Source organism: Equus quagga, chromosome 10 (genome assembly GCF_021613505.1).
Source record: "Equus quagga isolate Etosha38 chromosome 10, UCLA_HA_Equagga_1.0, whole genome shotgun sequence".
Taxonomy (NCBI): Eukaryota; Metazoa; Chordata; class Mammalia; order Perissodactyla; family Equidae; genus Equus; species Equus quagga.
This window is the reverse complement of record NC_060276.1, coordinates 765,602-777,402: the sequence shown is the minus strand read 5'-3', so window position 1 is coordinate 777,402 and position 11,801 is coordinate 765,602. Positions and strand designations below refer to the sequence as shown.

Here is an 11,801-nt window from a genome sequence, read left to right as displayed (position 1 = left end):
AGCTCTTGTTGAACTAAATTGAACCAAACCAGAATAGTTTGCTTTCTTGTGAACATTATTTTTAAATATAAAATCAATTTTTCTGAACTGAGACATGAATCTTATGTCTTACAAAGCTACGAACATTCATCCTAACAGCAAACACACCCATTGAGCGTAGTTTTGATCCTGCTTTGCCTTCTACTCCAAAGGCAGATAAAGGCGATGTTGAGGAACCTACAGTCTCCAGGAGGCAAGCCAGAGAGCACAGCAGAAATCCAATGCTCAGCAGATTCTGGGGAGAGTCCATGGAGTCTCCTGAGGGCCACTTAGCTGTTCTCCTAGCTCACTCGGCCAAGGGGAGATGGCTTTTTCCTTGGCTCTTTCCAAGGTAGCTTTGTCTGAAAAGTTAGAAAATGGTGGTTTAGTTTTTATTGCAAAAAGCTTCCCACCTGTCATGAACACAAGAATAATTCACTAGCTGACACTTGAATTCTGAATACAGTCAGTTTCCAAAGCAAAATTTATTCCCCTCTAAAAAAAACAAAACAACACAAAACAAAAATTTACTGGAATCTATCAGGTCAGATACCTGACATTCCCTCCTAAACTAGATGCCCCTTCAGGCTTCCCTAATTCAATTAGTGGAAACAACGGTTGTTCAGTCTCTTCTCCACTGAGGAGCCAGAGATCCTGCTTTGTTGAAGCATAACGGAAATCCGATGAGTAGATTCTGGGAAGACTTTTTGCTGTTTTGATAAAAAAGATATAGCTACCATTTTTCCTTTGTGCTGCCTCAAACATTGTTTAACAGTTACCTGAAGTCGGAGAAGCCATCTTGTAACCATGAGGTAATGTACATGAGGAGAAGGCCAAGAAAATTACATCTCTTTTGGCTCTGACAATTTCAAGCCACTAAACCAACACCTCTATCTGCCCACCTCTGGACTGCTTGGTGTGAGGAAAATAAATCCCTATTTGAGCCATTATAATTTGGGCTTTCTATTACTTAAGACATTTATAACTGATACTCTCATTCACTATTTGATAGGTCTTAAAGAGACCCGTGTCAGGTTGGAAGCCACTTACCTGAAAATTGGCTTAGCAGCCAGGGATCCAAAGAAGCCAGTGAATGAGGCCTCAGAGTGCAGTAGTCTTCAGAAGAAACTGGCCAGAGTCTTCCTCTCAGGCCTCTGAAGTTCCAAATAGAATTCTATCACTCCTTGTGATATCATGTAGTGCATTTGACCCTCCCCCAGTCTCTCTCTATTTGACAGCTAAGCATACAGACATCTTTTTCTGTCCATGCATAAATATCTGTGTTGATACTGAAACCTATCCTCTCAGTAGCTGTATCCTCTTAAGCTTGAAGAATTCTAAGATATCTTATTTGCCATTCAGTATCTATTACACCTTATAATAGTGTATATATGGGACTTTAACAGATGATAAAGGTGGCATTTCATATCAGTGGGGAAAAAAGACATGGTTTAATATGACGATTGACTCTTTATTTGGATGCACTGAAGTGAGAGCCCTACACACAAAAATAAATTCTAGATGGATCAAGGACTAAACAAAAATAAAACCATATACAGGGGCCGGCCCCATGGCCAAGTGGTTAAGTTTCCGTGCTCCACTTCGGCGGCCCAGGGTTTTGCTGGTTCAGATCCTGGGCGCGGACATGGCACCGCTCATCAGGCCATGGTGAGGTGGCGTCCCACATTGCCACAACTAGAAGGACTCACAACTAAAAAATATACAACTATATACTGGGGGGATTTGGGGGAGAAAAAGCAGGGAAAAAAAAGATTGGCAACAGTTGTTAGCTCAGGTGCCAATCTTTAAAAATATATATATATACACATATTGGATTAAAATATGGGTGGATATTTTTATAATCTTAGTGTTGAAAAAGCTACTCTAAGCATGTCATGAAACCCAAAAGCCACAAATAAAAATACTGATAAATTTGTTGCATAAAAATATAAAGCTTTCATACAACAAAATATTGTAAAGAAAGATAAAAGATTAATGAAAAATTAATACATTTTATAACATATATGACAGATAAGATTCTTAACATGCAAAGAACTCTTACAAATTAATTTGTATAAGAAAGATGATCACTTCCGTAGAAAAATTGGCATAAATGATATATCAGTCAGGGTTCTATCAGAAAAGCAATGGATTAAATAAATTGTGGTCTATACTATATAATGAAATACTTTACCACAATTCAGATGAGCCACTAGGAAATATCTACAGTAAGAGTTGCTTCCAGTTTGAAGCTATTCTGGACAGTGCTACCCTATCTCTTGGTGCACATGGAAATTCTACTCCTAGGTCATCACCCAACAGAATTGCCAGAGGCTATCTGTATGTTCAACTTCAGTAGATAATGCCAGATTGTTTTCCAAAATAAATATACCACGAACAGCATAAGAGAATTCCATTTGCTACACATCCCTTTATCAATTTTACATAACACAAATATTTTCTCCCACTCTATGGATGAACAGAAGATCTGAATCTAAATGTAGTCAAATTTATCAATCTTTTCCTTCATGGTTAGTGGTTTTGGGGTCCTGTTTAAGAAACCTGTGCATAACCCAAAGCTGTTATCTCCTGGAGTTTTTATTGTTTGCTGTTCATAGAGCTTTATTTAATCTGGAATTGATTTTTTTTTTTTTGTATAGTGTGAGGAAGGGGTCAAATTTCACTTTTTCATATGGATTTCTTATTGACCCAGTACCACTGCTCTGGAGAGCTATTTTGTCATAAATCAGGTGTGCATATATGTATGGGTCTGCTTCTGGACTCTAATATGTTCCACTGGTCTATTGGTCTATCCTTGTGCGAATACCACATTGTCTTAATTGCTGTAGCCTTAAATCTTACTGTCTTGTATCAGGAATATTTTGGCTATTTTTGGCCTTTTACATTTCCACATGCTTGAATTACACCAGGAAAAAATCTTGGAATTTACACTGAGATTGTGTTGAATCTGTAGATCAGTTTGAGGAGAATTGACATCTTTATAATATTGAATCTTCTAATCCTTGAATATAGTATATCCTTCTAATTATCTAGGTCTCCCAAGAATATTTTATAGTTTTCTAATTAGAGTTCTTGGAAATCTTTCATACAATTCATTTCTAGGTACTAGGTATTTTTGACGCTATTGTAAATGTTACCTTTTAAAATTTTTATTTTCTAACTTTGTTGCTAGTACATAGACATAATTTTCATATTGAACTTCTGTCAAGAAGACTTGCTACGTTGATTTATTAATTTGAACAACTTATCTGTAGATTATTTTGGGTTTTCAATGTGCACAACTATTTCAGTCAGGGAATAATAATGATTTTATTTCTTGTTTAAAATTCTTATGTTGAATTAGAAGACTTAATATCGTTAAGATGGCAATACTCCCCAAAGCAATCTATAAATCCAATGCAATCCCTATCAAAATCCCAATGGCCTTTTTTTTTTTTGAAGAAATGGACAACCTCATCTTAAAATTCACCTGGAATTGCAAGAGATCCTAAATAGCCAAGGCAATCTACAAAAAAGAAACAAAGTTGGAGGACTCACACTTTCCAATTTTGAAACTTAAATACAAGGCTACAGTCATTAAAACACTGTGGTACTGGCATGAGGATGGACATATAGATCAATAGAATAGGACTGAGAATCCAGAACTAAACCCAAAAATTTATGGTCAATTGATTTCCAACAAGAGTAGGGGGTGCCAAGACCATTTAATGAGGAAAGAACCATCTCTTCAATAAATCATGCAAAAGAGTGAATTTGGAACTTTATCTCATATCATATACAAAAATTAATTTGAAATGGATCAAACACATAAATATAAGAGCAAAAACTATAAAACTCTTAGCAGAAAACATAGGGGTAAATTTTCACGGCATTGGATTTGGCAATAGTTTCTTAAATATAACACCAAAAGCACAAGCAACAAAAGAAAAAATAGATAAATTGGGCTTCATCAAAATTAAAATTTTTTACATCAAAGGACACTATGAGGAGATGAAAAGACAACCCATAAAATGGGAGAAAATATTTACAAATCATATTTCTAATAGTCTAGTATCAAGAATATACAAAGAATCTTTACAACTCAACAACAAAAAGACAACCCAATTAAAAAAATGGGCAAAAGACTTGAATAGACATTTCTCCAAAGAAGATATACAAATGGCCAATAAACACATGAAAAGATGATCAATGTTATCAGCCATTAGGGAAATGCAAATCAAAACCACAGTGAGATACCACTTCACACTCACTAGGATGACCGTTAAAAAAATGGAAAATAACAATCTCCATGTTAGAGATGGAAATGTAGAGAAAGTGGAACCTCATACATTGCTGGTGGGAATCTAAAATGGTGTGGCTGCTGTGGAAAAATTTGGTGGCTCCTCAATAAGTTAATCATAAAATTACCATAATGGGGCTGGCCCCGTGGCCGAGTGGTTAAGTTTGCGCGCTCTGCTGCAGGCAGCCCAGTGTTTCGTCGGTTCGAATCCTGGGCGCGGACATGGCACTGCTCATCAGACCACACTGAGGCAGCGTCCCACATGCCACAACTAGAAGGACCCACAACGAAGAATATACAACTATGTACTGGGGGGCTTTGGGGAGAAAAAGGAAAAAAATAAAATCTTTAAAAAAAAAAATTACCATAAGACCCAGAAACTCAAAAGAACTGAAAACAGGTGTTCAAACAAAAACTTGTACACAAATGTTTATAGCAGCACTATTCACAACAGCCAAAAGGTGGAGACAACCCAAATGTCCACCAACAAATGAATGGATAAACAAAATGCGGTATATCCACAATGGAATATCATTCAGCCATAAAAAGGAATGAAGTATTGACACACAACAACATGGATGAACCTTGAAAACATTATGATAAATGAAAGAAGCCAGACAAAAAGGCCACATAGTTCATGATTCTATTTATATGAAATGTCCAGAATAGGGAAGTCCATAGAGACAGAAAATAGATTAGTGGTTGCCAGGGGCTGGGAGGAGGGGAAAATGGGAAGTTAATGTTTAATAAGTACGAGATTTCTTTAGGGGGTGATGAAAATGTTCTGGAACTAGATAGGGGTGATGGTTGCACAATGTTTTGAACATACTAAAAGCCACTGAATTTCACACTTTAAAATAGTTAAAATGGTGGGGAAAAGTCTAAAGCAGTTCAATACCTTTACTTTCTCTTCTGAACCACAGGACTTTAACACTTTAGTTCTGATCATCTCCTCCTGACTTATATGCTGTTGTGTATTTTAGAGATTATTTTTATTACCACAAGACGTTGTTGCTGCTTTATTCAGCCAATATTTATTTAGCTTTGTCTACATAACTCTTTCTTTGTTCGCTAATTCTTGCACCTAAGACATTCTATATGAGATCGCCTTCTTTATGACTGAAATATATTCTTTAAAATTTCATTTTGTGAAAATCTGTTGGTGGCAAACACTTCCATATTTTGTTTTTCAGAAAACGTCTTCATTTTGCCTTCACCGTTGGAAGATACAGTTGCTGAGTATACACTTTTAGGTCAACAGTTATTTTATTTCAGTACATCGAAGATATTCCACTGTATTCTGGCTTTCATTGTTGGTGAGATATCATTCAGTTGTGATTTCTGTTCAGAAGCCATTTCTCAATTTTAGCATCTTTTGCTGTCCAGAGAGGCAGAGATTTTTCAAAACCCTCAAGTCCTTGTTCATTCACGTTTAACAGTCTTTACAAGTCATCTTTCTCTTCTCACATTTTACTATAACCAACAAGAGGAAACCAGGTGGCATCTTCAACAATTTACTTGGAAATCTCCTTAGCTAGATCACACAGTTCATTAGACACATTTCATACTTTTCAAGTTACTAAAGGTGATAGTGTTGCTAAACTTTCTGTCACTATATAACAAGGATCCTCTTTCACCTAGTTTCTAATGACATGTTCCACACTTCTTTCTGAGCCCTCACCAGCAGCATCCTCAAAATCCAGATTTGTAGTAACAGTCTATATGAGGAAAGTTAGGTTTTTTTTTAACATTCTCTTCAAAATTCTTCCAGACTCCACCCAGTGCCTGGTTCTAAAGCCACTTTCATATTTTTGGTTATTTTTTGGAAGCGCCTCACTTCCAGTTACCAATATCTGTATTTGTTATTTATTGCAGCATAATGAATTACCCCCAAAACTTCGTAGCTTAAAACAACAAGCATTTATTGTCTTACAGTTTTTGGGGTGTCAATAATCTGGGTGGACATAACTTAGCTGGGTGCCTCTGTCTCAGGGTCTCTCATGGGGCTGCCATCAAGTTATCAGTCAGTACTGCAATCATCTCAAGCCTCGATGGGGGAAATCTTCCAAGCTCACTTAAAAAGCTGTTGTCAGGCCTCAGGTCCTTGTTGACTGTTGGCTGGAGACATCAGTTCCTTGCCATGTGGGCCTCTCAGTGCGGCAGCTAGCAACATACTGGATTCCCTCAGAGTGAGGGCTCCATGTGAGAAAGAATAAGAGGGCGAGTAAGAAGGAAGTCACAGTCTTTTTGTGACCTAATATCAGAAGGAACATCCCATCACTTTTGCCACATTCTGTTGGTTAGAAGTGAGCTACTAGGTCCCGCCCACACTAATGGGGAGGAAATGTCATGAAAGCTTGAATAACCAGAAGGCAGGGATCATTGGGACCATCTAAGAGGCTACTTACCCCATCAGTTTTTAACAGAGTGATTCCATATTGTAAAGATTTCAACACTCCATATATTAATCAATAAATTTAATAAAATCCCAATAAAAATACTAACACAAGTGTTTAGAACTTGATAATTGAAGTGCTTTAAGTTTGGGTTGCCTAGAAGCGAGTTCAGAGACTGGAATTCCTGTGCATGTAATTTACTTAAGGAGTGCACTCTGAAGAAACCTATAAGGCAGTGAAGGAAGCAGGATGGGAAAAAAGAAGGAGCTATACAAAATGTATTTTCAGATGAAATGTCGCTGCAGCTTGATTTCATAGGGTGCCCTGGAGTGCAATTTGCACCTCAGAGCATGTCCTGCCTTCAGGATCCAAGATTTGTACCCTTGCTCCAGTCAGTCCTTGGTCTGGCCTGTCACGGGTGGGGAGTGAGCTGAGTAACCCTCAAGTACCTCTGAGTCAGGCAGCTTAGATAGCCCAAGGGCAGACCCATGGAGAATATTGCAAGTAGAAACCATTAGCCAAAGCAGTTAGCAGGACAAGTGCAAACACTGAACTGGTAAAAGGGATCCCAGGATATCTGGGCAATTACAGATTACAGAATGCAATTACAGCATCTGCTGTGATCTACCTCTTGCACCCCTCAAATCCACTTATTTGTCACATTAGGTTCACTACCTTTCACTACCTTCTGCCACAGCTTCCCCAGGATTCTGGTTGGTCACAATCTCTAGAAAACTTATAAAAGGAGTGTTAGTGGGATGAGCCACAGCCCTCAATACTGCATTTAGTCCTAAGAGATGCCCCAGTAGATCACTTGCGTGCTAAGCATAGTACTCTCTGCTCCCACTTTGTAGCAGCAGCCCCAACTCCTCATGAAGATCAGGGTCAATTACTCCTGCTAGTATGGCAATCCCCATCTGTGAGGTAAGAAAGGAAAGAGTGTTAATGGGTCACAAGATTGAGTAATCAATCTTGATCCTTCTGTTTTCAGTAAGATAGACTCTACCCTCAACCTTGCTTGGTATCTCCCATTTCCTAGACTCTCTATTCTAACCTCTTCAGAGAATAAACCTCCAGACTTCTGCTGGTTTTGCTGTGTGGAGCTGAATGGAAGATTGTAGGATTAAATTACTTCTCAAATGGTATAATTAGACAGTTTCTCAAGTAATCTTCCTTACTTTAGCACTCCACCTTCACCTCCATTTCCAGAATTACTCAAAGCCACCAATTCCTGGTTGTTTTGGAGGATTCTGTAGTGTAAATCCAGTTACATTTTGCTGTCAACTTACAGTCTAGGATTCAGCTTTCTATGGATTTCTAAGTTAGTTACCACTTGCATGTAGTCTTTCTACTTTCCAAAATTTTGTTACCCTGGTCTCCGCTTCCTTAAGGATTTATGGAGCCCCTCCCCTCCTTTTAATTTTATGGTTATTTTATTGGAGTTTCAGAAGAGAGTGAAGGCTAGGTTTTCATTCAATTTACCATTTTTGGTTGGACATCCTCAGGCAACTTCAAAACAATGATACAAGGCTGCTGTGGGAGTACTGGGGAGCAGGGCCACGAAACCAATACAAGCAGGATTCATAGGAGGAAAAAGCTCCCCAGAGGAGATTATGTTTAAGTAATATTTAAGCTGAGAACTAAAAGATGAATAGGAATTCAGTAGGTTGGTGAAGGGTCAGGGAGACACTGTTTGATACAGAAGGAACAGTCTTATAAAAGACTAGAGGCAAGAGGGAGGATGACAAATCAGAGCAGTTGCAACGTGGGGGATGGAGGAGTGATGAGTGATGAAGGGGATCATGAGGGAACGTGTACATGTTGTGCATAGGAGAAAAGTTGGCATAAAAGTAGAGATGTGTGAACATACATACTTTGGCTGGAAAATTCTCGGATTGCATTGAGAAAATGTTTTCTTCACATCTCTGTAGATGTTTCCTCATTAGCTTGATGAATAGAAGATTGCAATGGAGAGTTATGAAGTTTAGAAAGCACTCTTTGGGTTGCAAGTGATAGAAACCCAACTCAAAATTTAAAAGTTTAGGAACAAAATGGAATCTTGGTTCACAAAACACGGACCACGTCGGAACACTGTGCAAGTGAGAGGGGAGCAGTTTCCCAAAAGAAGGGATGCTAAGTACACAAAGAACAGGTGACAACCACCGATGTCACCCTAATTCTTTCTTCTTTGTAGCTGATCTGTTCTGACAGGATGTTTTGAACATTTTATTCAGGCATTACTTTTTGATTAGATAGCCAGGGAAGAAGGTTAGAAATGGTTACAATCAGTTTATAACCTTAAAATCAAGTCTATATTTAATGTGTCTCTTGTCATCATAAAGCTGGGTTTCTATATAGTCTGTTTATGAAAAAGGATATAAAGCTTTTCTACAACATTGAGAGATATACTTGTTTTAATATGTATCTTCCAAAGATTGTTAACTTGTAATCTTGAGATGATGTTTGAGAAAATGTTTGACAGTAAATTATATTTGCTCACTTAAAGTTACAAACTATATTTGTCATAGGAGATTGAACTTGCTCACCAATCTTCTGATAATTAACTTGCTATGATCTCAGTGATCTTATAAATAACTCAACCAGCATTATAAAATAGTATGGAATAACCTGTAGTTAACAATATCGTATTATGCTCTTAAAAATTGGTTAAGAGGATAGATCTTATATTAAGTGTACTTACCACAATAAAAATCGAAAGCTCCTGTGGTCAAATAAAACAGGAGAAAATTTCTTTGAGATGAAATAATAATTAAAAAAGTTGAATCTTCAGATCAGTCTCTTAGTGCAAGGCAAGGCAGAATTAAAGAAAGACTAGAACAAAACAAAAATGTTAAATTCCAAGGATAATGTGGAAGAATAAGACTGATAACTACAGGCACCATGTTGTACAGCTCGAGCTTATTCCTCTAGCATAACTAAAATTCTATGCCCATTGAACAGTAACTCCTCATGTCTCTCTCAGTCTCTTTTATATAAGCTCTTCTCCTGGATCAAGGCTTCATTTCTAATTTTTAAAATTTTATTTCACCTCTCATAAATTATATCACTTTTTACTCTGTGTTCAATTTAATCTGGTTTTCTAACTCATTAATTTCGTTTTCTAAAGTGTCCATCCTGCTACTCAGTACCTCTATTTGGTTTTTTTAATACCATTGTTCACATTTTTATTTCCAGTATAAAAAAACACAACCATCAAGGTATTTGTTTGTATGTGTCAATGTTTTATTTAACCCATTATTGAGAAAATCAGCAGGAAGACAAAAGAGCTGGTCCCGAAAGCACTTGAGAAATAGAGATGTATATAGTCAATGGGAGAGGAATGCCAAAACAAGATTATTAAGTCAAACAGAAGAGTGGTTAACCTCCTACAGGAAATAAAATCATGTCACCTTTGGGATTAACTTCTCTGCCAGGTTATAAAGCATAACAACTTATTGATGTCTGTAAATTAATCTCTAACCTTAACTGAATCTTATAGGACTACAAACCATTTGCACCTTCATCAGTTGTGGATTGTGGTTATACTGTGACAGCTATTTTATGATCCCCAAAAGGTCAGATCAGAGTCAAGCAGGATTATTAGAAAATGCGTGGGGCCAGCCCGGTGGCGCAGTGGTTAAGTGCGCACGTTCTGCTTCGGTGGCCCGGGGTTCACCAGTTCGGATCCCAGGTGTGGATATGGCACTGCTTGGCAAGCCGTGCTGTGGTAGGCATCCACATATAAAGTAGAGGAATATGTGCATGGCTGTTAGCTCAGGGCCAGTCTTCCTCAGCAAAAAGAGGAGGATTGGTGGCAGATGTTAGCTCAGGGCTAATCTTCCTCAAAAAAAAAAAAAAAAGAAAGAAAGAAAGAAAGAAAAAGAAAATGCATTAGCATGGGGAAAAAAGCAACTATTCCTTTGCCTTTTCTGAGATTGTAATAAATTTTTCTCTTATTTCTCTTATACTAGGAACTCCTGTTTTCAGATTGCCCAGGATTGCAAATCTTGGATGCTTTCTCCAACTGCTCTCTGGCTTATCCTTGCCTCTAGCCCCCTTTAACATCCAGGGGATGTTTGTGTAGTCAACGTGAAGGAGCAGGCAGATGTAAGGAGTAGCAAACCCTTCACAACCTTATCTATCAGGCATGGGCCAAGATGGAGGGGTCCTTTTGAGTGGTGGATGCAGCAGACTGGAGGGTTTGCTCTCTGCTTTCACCAGCTCAATGTTCTCCTGACTCCTTCACATTTCAACCGTGTGAGTGGGACTCCAGTTTTCAATCATGGTATAGAATTTCCCGTTACGTTTTTGTTGTGTCGTTTCAGCAGGAAATTAGCTGTGGGTGGGAGTAAAATGAGTGCATTATTAGAATTATAATGTTGTATCTCCTATCCCAGATAGCCATGGATTTTTCTCATTTTTCTGTGGAAATATTAAAAATATGTCCTTTAGAAGCTTACTATGATCATTACCTTTCTTGGTCACCACAAATTTCAAGGGGACATTGTCATTTTATTTCAAGTTTTCCAATACTTCTGTGATCCTAAGCGATTATTTTTTTGTTGATTAGAATTAGGACCAAATGGTTAATTTTCATATCCCTCTGAGATCAAACTGACCTCTTTTAAAGTTATTCCCTCCTTTAAAAATCTGAATGTAAATGTTTGGACACTCCTGTCAGAAAAATGCACATATGTATTCATACATCATGTTGCAGGTAATTTCAGGAGATTTGGGGGCTCTTGAATCCCATTTATGAGCCTTGGGTTAAGAGCACTAGTTTTTGAGGAAACAATGTGTCCCTAACAATACCCCAAGATGACTAAATAAGATAATTGTATCTATCTGTAGGGAGGCAAAAATAGACTTTAACGTAGTAGTTCTTATCTCTTTTTGACTTCAAGTCTGTGGTGATATGATCCCCAAACACGTTTTGCTCCATGTTTGACCAGGATAATAAATGAGAGTTTTATCTTATTTTTTCTTTTTTTCCTTTTTTTATTTTAGTGAAGAAGATTGTTGCTGAGTTAACATCTGTGCCAATCTTCCTCTATTTTGTATGTGGGATGCTACCACAGCCTGGCTTG

The 11,801-nt window shown here is 37.7% G+C and overlaps 1 long non-coding RNA gene across 1 annotated transcript; it reads right to left on the bottom strand.

Moving 5' to 3' along the window:
* Positions 1-347: 347 nt before the first annotated feature.
* On the bottom strand, positions 348-4,505 carry LOC124245390 (uncharacterized). The gene is made up of 3 exons (XR_006890271.1): positions 4,447-4,505; positions 1,069-1,172; positions 348-380 (listed from the first exon to the last, which is right to left on the bottom strand). It is a non-coding gene; the product is annotated as an uncharacterized LOC124245390 (long non-coding RNA).
* Positions 4,506-11,801: the final 7,296 nt, after the last annotated feature.